Source organism: Fringilla coelebs, assembly GCF_963513975.1.
Source record: "Fringilla coelebs genome assembly, chromosome: 16".
Lineage (NCBI taxonomy): Eukaryota > Metazoa > Chordata > Aves > Passeriformes > Fringillidae > Fringilla > Fringilla coelebs.
The window spans coordinates 9873070-9879969 of record NC_140042.1 but is presented as its reverse complement, the minus strand read 5'-3'; positions in this window follow the sequence as shown (position 1 = coordinate 9879969).

The window sequence follows — 6900 nt, the reverse complement described above, 5'->3', positions numbered from 1 at the left end:
GCTTCAGCTCCTTGAACAAATGACAAGTGACTTAAGAAGCTAAAGATAAAAAAATGATGGGCAGAGGCCAGAAAAAAAAGTGATGAAAAACAAAATTCATAGACCAAAAACTTGAAAGCAGCAGCACAGCAGTAAGCAGTGACACTTGTTTCGAGGTCAACCCTTCTCCAGGGGATTGTGATGCTTGCTGTTCTCACATAGGTTTCTAAGTCCAGTATTTCAAGTAAAATTAGAACTGCTGCAGCTCCTCCTCTTCCTTCAACTTGCTGTCATAATGATCATAAAAGGACCCACCTAATTCCAGTCCTTCCAGTTGTGCAGTAATCAGCTAACTATGCAGATTACAGAAAACTGAGGGAGGGGGGATGCAATATATGTGCTATGGTAGAAAATGTTTCTCTCCATACATGAAAGAAGTGATTTTTTAGTGCTTGTATTATTTACATCTTAAGATGCATTCCCTCCCATAGGAACAGGAATTAAGTCATTACAGAGAATTTACTACTTTACATTGTTTTACATTTGAATTCAACTTTATTGTATGAATATGCAAAACATGTTTGCACACATCTGTAGACAAAATATGTGTTGCTTCAACAAAAATAAGTAAATGAAAAAGCCCAGTTGATGGTAAGAAAAGGGATGTTCAGCAGCATCTCTGCACACAGTTATCTGTGCATGTCCCTACATTTGGAAGAGTGATGTGCAGTATTGGCTGTTGGGTTTTTTGATAAAAACTACACAGGTATTTTTTTAGTGGCTGTCAGGAAGAACCTATCTAAACAAAAATTCAATCTAATATTTTACAGAATAAAAATTAGGCCTGCTTATATAATTAAGTTGACCCTCCATTCTAAATAAGACTTCAACATAAATGAAGATTATCTGTCCCAGGTAAATCCTTCCTAGGGATTACATGGTGCATAAACTAATAAGGATTTATCTTTTCTTCTTTCTGAGAGGGGAGATAACTAGAGGAACTTTAAAACATTAATGTGGCAATAAAGAATTGCAAACAGAATTTGGAAATTTGATGGTTGTGAGCATCACAGCAGCATCAAATCACCATTACATTTCAACATGCAGATCCTATGTGCAGATGCATAAAATTCTGAATAATCTATGTACATAGAACTGTTTTGCTCTGTGAAGTAAAAATGTCAAGTATGCATAAGCTGTTTATTTTAAAAGGTAATCTGAATATGGTCAGCATAAAATTTTGTATGTACCATATTACTCCTATTTTTGAGGTATCATAGCCAGAAAAGAAGCTAGACAAAATTTTTATTATTGAGCATAATTTAGATGAAGATACTTTTGATTAAGTAACTGAGACACAATTAAAATGTGCTGGTTTACACCCTAAAAAGGTAAAAATATATTTAGTACCTACCATCTGAAGGACTTTTGTGAAGACTGCAATATGGCTATTTGGGAAAATGTCTGTTTATTTCAAAGGCTAATCATGAAGGCTGTAACCTTGACTTGAAACTAGAAAGCTACCAAAGGAGTCAGAGGAGTGAACTACTTTACTTTGTAAAACCAACAGCCACTTTTTGACTGCTGGTTTGAGATCACCCTTGATTGGATGCTACATATATGTATTGTAGGATAAGTACTCAGAAGAATTTAAATCTATTTAGTAAGATTCACACCTCTAACAGCTGAAGATAAAAATACTCATTTTAAACCTTTCCTGGGACTGGTTCCTCACTCCCTTTTTTCCTTTCTGTCTTGCACATCCTGTTGCCAGTTAGCAAGGCCTGGGACACACAGTACAGCCAACTCCCTTGTTCTATATAGTAAATGCAAGGAGGCACTTGGTTTGGTATATTGCCATTTCATGGCATTTGGTCTCTTCATTTCATGATGGCATTTCATATGCAATTAAAACCTTTTCTCCTTTATATGTAGGAACAAAAGTCTTCATACTTGTTATTTGAAAGAATGCAGCTCTGCTTGTTTAGGTTGATATGAACTTTATTAGTCACAGGATCTGTAGATAAGAGTTTTTCTAGATGGCTCATGATGAAAATCTGTAAATATAGTACCACATGAGGAACTTGCTTTATATTAAACCAAGGGAGCAATTGATGTATTTGGATCAGGTCAGAGAATCACAGAATGGGTAAGGTTGGAGGGGACTGCAGTGGGCCATCCAGTCTAACTCCCCTGCTCAAGCAGGGTCATCCTGGAGCACATGGCACAGGATTGCATCCAGCTGGTTCTGGAAGATCTCCAGTGAGGGAAATTCTACAATCACTCTGGGCAATCTGTTCTAGTGCTCAGTCACCAGATGATCATCCTCCTTGTATTAAAATAAAATCAAAAAGAATGACCAAGTCTGAAGACTGCCAAACCCATTGGTGTGCTAGTTTTCAATCTGTACTATGGAAATTATGCAACAGTTCTATTTGTCTTTGAAGATTCATTGATTGAACTCTGTAAGAGTTAAATATCATCTTCCCTGAGCACTGTCACATGTACAAGGTACTGGGACTTCAATTCAGCAGCTTCCTTCACACTCCACTGTTTCCTTAGCTCCTTGTGGCAATGAGTCCACAAGTCTTTTGCATATAAGTGTCCTGAATATGTCTTCTTTTGTCCATAACTGATCTTTTTAAAGGAAATACAAAGTCTATAGAATTATAAAATCTTTCTTCTTTTTAGAAAAATGTATTCTTAAGACAGTAATTGATATTCCAAAGAAGCAAAAGCTTAACTCTTTATAATTATAGGTTATATAAATAGTTCCAATTTGTTTATATTGTATAGTACACGTGGCATTTGTTGCCTTCCAATGCAATACTGAGTCCCCACTTCTCACTGAAAATCAAGCACCTCTTGGTGCCTAAACAACATTTTATTGAGTATTAGCATTCCTGTTGTGCACTGGCACTCTGTGCATGCTCTCAGCAAATGACTCTTTCCTCGTGTGGCTGATTTGAAGTATCTAGTTTATTTCAGATATAGCAAATCATTATGTTAGTGCTGACAGTTCTCTGGTTCAATTACTCCTCATCCCAACCACTCTGCAAAAGCAAAGAATAAAAGTAGGGCTCCATCCCACAGAGACTCGGAGATGAGAGATTCAGAACCTACTTGACAAGTGACACATACTCAGTTCTTCAGCACTATCCAGCACCTTTTTGATCTTACATGTCTTAAGATACAGGTTTTCCTACACTCACTTTTTTCCTACTCCTAAATTCTCTAGCTAATCCCCTGTTCCCTACCCCTCAGTACTTCCAGGGATTTTTTGACCCTCAACAATAAATTCAGTAACTTCCCAGTTCCCAAAGCAGTCTGGATGGTGTTTAAAGACAGAGGGCTCTTGTGCAGATTAGAATGGAACAATCAAGGGCTACATTCTACTCACCTTTCCTTTGATAAACACATTATTTAGTTGCCATAAAACTGCACAGATGCTCCTGAAAGAAAGCTGCAAGACAAGCAGACTAGACCAATAGGGTGCTCACTGTTGACAGGGTGAAGAACAAAACAACTAAGAAGTGAACAAATAAACAGGTAATGAAAATATCTTCATTTTGTTTTCAAGCTTTTTAAAACATTTAGAGACAATGAAAAAGCCAGTAGACATGGTAAAAGTTACACAGACCTGTGAATTCGTTTTTCTTCTCTCTTAAATGAAATATAGTCTGCAGTCTCTATAAATCCATGTTCTGTCTCTACCCTGGATACTGCATTCAATTCTGCAGCCTCCCCCCAGTCTCAGTAAAAATAGAACTGGAAGAAGATTCAGAAATGGTCAACAAGGACAAAGGCATAGAAAAGGGATTTCATAACAGTGAGTTAAAATGGTAGGAAAGTATGAAAAGGGCACTGCTTCTGTTTGTGACAAAGCTGTCTAGATAATAAAAGCAGGCAAAATCTCAAGTCTCTTTGGATTCAGCACAGATGATTTCCCCAGTGCATTTGCATCTTTTACTTGGTGATATATGGAAAAAATTAGTATCAATTAATTTGTTATTGCAGAACAGGCCTACTGCCTTCCCTGCCTATAGGCCATGGTTTCATAAAAACCTTTAGGCAAAAGGAAGTGATATTGGAGTCTCCTTCCCTGGCAGGGTGGAACTGCTAATTTGAAGGTATTTGCTATCACATCACAATATCAGAATTGTGTAGGTGACAAGGGACTTCTGCAAGCTTTGTAGTCCAACTTTCTCCTCATGGCAAGTCCCATTAAAGCAGTTTGCTTTTAATCATGTTCAATTGAGTTATGTATATCCCGAAGGATGGAGTTGCCATAGCCTTTCAGGGCAAATTGCTTCAGTATTTGATCCTTAAAAAAAATTAATTTGTTTCTTATATTGAATTGCTGTAGCTTGTGCTCATTGCTTCTTGAGCACCTTTGGGAAAAATGTGGTTGCATCTCTTCTACACCCTTCCATTACAAAATGCTTCACAGCATGATGATCTCCACTCACCATCTTTAATCCTGGGCAAATCCAGCTCTCTCATCTTCCTGTATGACATGAACTGCAGTTGCCTGAGCAGTTTGGTAGTCTTGCCTTAGTGTGTCAATGGTTTTCTTAAAATGAGACACAGAGCTCTAGATGTGGTGTCACAAGTGTCAGATGGAGGGGAAGAATCAGTTCCCTCCAAACCTACAAGTGCTACTCAGCCCAGTTAGCAGCTGGGCACATTAACTCCAAGAGCACACAGCTGACTCACATTCTATGTCCACCACAATCCTCAGCTCCTTTTCTACAAAGCTGTTCTCTATCCAGTCAGTTCCCAGCCTGTCCCACTTGGGGGGTTATGCCAACCCAGTTGCAGGGCTTTGCATTTGCCTTTGCTGAACTTCATGAGGTCCCCAAGAGCTCATTTTTCCAGTCTGACTAGGTCTGAGTAGCAGCCCTGCCTTGCAGTGTATCAACCACTCCCCCCAATTTGGTATCACCCACAAATGTGCTGAGAGGTCACTGTATCCCATCATCCTGGTCATTATATCAGCCATTTCAAGAATCCAAGTTGATGTAACCTATATAAAGAAAGCAAGTCAAATATCCTTCCAGAGATATGCTGGAGGCTTCAAATTTTGTTTTAGAAACATGCAAGTTTCTCAAGATATAAAAATAAGAAGTAGCCCTGGGTTCCACAAGAAGCGGGACGTGAGTCTTTTTTTGGATGCAAATGCCAAATGCAGAACTTGACTTAGAGAGTGCAAATCTTCTGGAAGGCAGAGATGACTGTCAGAACCTAAGAGCCAAGTAAGCTGCAAGTTATTTATAGAGTCTTTCCCCAGCATCTCTAGTGTGTGCCTTTGCTCAAAGATAGGCAATGTATTTCCATGCCATAAAAATGGACAGAACTGCACTGGTAAATACATGATGCTCTGAGGATGTTCTTGGGATCTCACTACTTGCCTGGGTGGTTGTATGGATGGAATGGACTCTGTGCTAGCAGCTCTTGTACTAGAGGAGCAGAGAGAAAAATGGGGATCAGGAAAAAAACCAAAACTAGTAGGAAGAGAGAAGAAAACTGTAGGAGTAATTCAGCTCCTCTGCAGACATTTTAGCAGTTTCAAGAACATTTCTGTAATAACAACCTTTCCACACAACTGTCTGTTATGGGCAGTGACGCTCTACATGGTGTCTTTGCAGTATGGACAGAATAACACTGCTGCCAAAGGGCAGGAAAGGACACTGCTACTGACATGATCCCCAAAATTCTCTTGGGACATAATGTGCTACTCAGAGACTTGCTATTACCAGAGACATTACAAGTTATGCTATAGGCTGGTAGAGTCTTAAAGTTGGATTTTGTTGTGCATGCTAGAACTGGATTTGAGATAATACATGTGCATTGCAAAATATTATAAAATGGCTTAGCAGAATGTTTTCTAATCTTCCACATGGAGCTTGTCTCTCCAAACTTGGCTTTATAACTCTTGTACACTTTGGGACAACATCTCCAACAACATGAGCTGAAGAAAACATTGGTAAACAGGAAGCATTGGTTGTGAAAAGGAACTAAGAAAACATGGAAGGACATGAAAGTGAGGAAACCCAGCCAAACCTCCAAAAATGAGAACAAAGGCACTGAATGTTTCCAAACACTCAGATAATTAAGGCCGTTTGGTTTGGGTTTTTTATGAAGACAACAATGATAAAGAAGTTGTGTACTACATGGACATTCAGTATCTGAAGGAACATACAATTGTAAAGGATATATTCCAAGCAAAACCTGTGTCCCAATCCAATGTTTAAGAACATGTGGGATAACCCAGAGACATTTACCAAGTATAGCAACAAGTAAACACAGTCATTTGACTTAACTGCTGGGAAGCAACTCTTCAGTTCGAATTATTCTGATACCCTCACAGTAAGGCATGTGCTTCTTTCCTTATTTTCCTCCAGGAAGGAGAAGAACAGAAGAACCCAATCTGGGACTTAACCTGGGATGCAAAACACCAAATTTCTGTTTTCCAGTTCTGCTACAGCCATCATAAAGCACCTTAAGTAAATCATCCTGCCTCCATTCCCATCTCTAAAAATGGGGAAATAATTTCTTTCACCATTCTTTATTAGTTCATTAATTCAGTGAGGCAGCAGTATGCCAAATACCACATGCTTAATGCTCTAGGCATTTTTTAGGACTTTGCTTAGACACCTACAGACCCTAGTACTTCTGTATTTATCAGCAGCAACTCTACATTGGTTCACAACAAGCTAAATACAGAGTATTTATACATTTGACCAAGGTAGGTGTCATGCTATTTCATTTCTCAGGAAAAATAACTGCTGTTACTAAATAAAAAAAATTTATTTGAACTATTTTTACTACAAAAATACAGCTTTTCAGCTGTTAAGTCAGCAGTAAATCTACTGCTACACTTCTCATAAGATCACTACCTTCACCTGATCACAGGGTAGT